At 44.4% G+C, this 807-nt stretch overlaps 1 non-coding gene across 1 annotated transcript; it reads right to left on the bottom strand.

The window, feature by feature from the left end:
• Positions 1-526: 526 nt before the first annotated feature.
• Trnas-cga (transfer RNA serine (anticodon CGA)) lies at positions 527-601 on the bottom strand. The gene has a single exon. It is a non-coding gene; the product is annotated as a tRNA-Ser (tRNA).
• Positions 602-807: the final 206 nt, after the last annotated feature.

Genomic DNA, 807 nt, shown 5'->3' with positions numbered 1-807 from the left:
AAGTGGGCTTCGTCGCTAAACCAAACCAAGCCAATGCGCATACTAATTCTCATGATACCACGCCGCCAACCGTGTAGTCTGAACGTCTTAACGCAAACCGTTCAGAGGTATGTCGATTTTATTTCATATAGTTCAGTAATTGTCACCCTGTATCTCGTATATTTCATCTGCCCAAGACCAACTGAACAGCATACCGCTTCATTATCGGAGGTAGTATCCCAGTATCTTCCTCTAACATAATACTCTATTCGTGTAGATATCTACAAAGGATCGCTTTATACGGAATTCGAAGAAAAGAGCAACTTCACATTTTCTTAAAATTTCAGATAACCAACGAATTTTGGGAGATGAATGTGATTCGAACGGTCTAGAAAAACTTTTATGTCCGAATTATGATTGAAAACCAGAGCATAAGGCTTACTGGTTATCCTACACTCCCGGAGCCATGAGAATGATGGACATGCAATCATACACTCCTTGCCTTTCTCCTCGCCGTGGAAACTATTATAGGTATCGGTAAAACTGTATGCCGGACCGAGACTCGAACTCGGGACCTTTGCCTTTCGCGGGCAAGTGCTCTACCAACTGAGCTACCCAAGCACGACTCACGCCCCGTCCTCACAGCTTTCACTTGTGTCAGTATCTCGTCTCCTACCTTCCAAACTTTACAGAAGCTCTCCTGCGAAACTTGCAGAACTAGCATTCCTGAAAGAAAGAATATTGCGGAGACATGGCTTAGCCAGAGCCTGGAGGATGTTTCCAGAATGAGATTTTCACTCTGCAGCGGAGTGTGCGCTGATATGAAAC

The sequence above is a fragment of the Schistocerca serialis genome, chromosome 1 (assembly GCF_023864345.2).
Source record: "Schistocerca serialis cubense isolate TAMUIC-IGC-003099 chromosome 1, iqSchSeri2.2, whole genome shotgun sequence".
Taxonomy (NCBI): domain Eukaryota; kingdom Metazoa; phylum Arthropoda; class Insecta; order Orthoptera; family Acrididae; genus Schistocerca; species Schistocerca serialis.
Note: the sequence above shows the minus strand (reverse complement) of the source record. Positions and strands in the feature narration are given on the sequence as shown.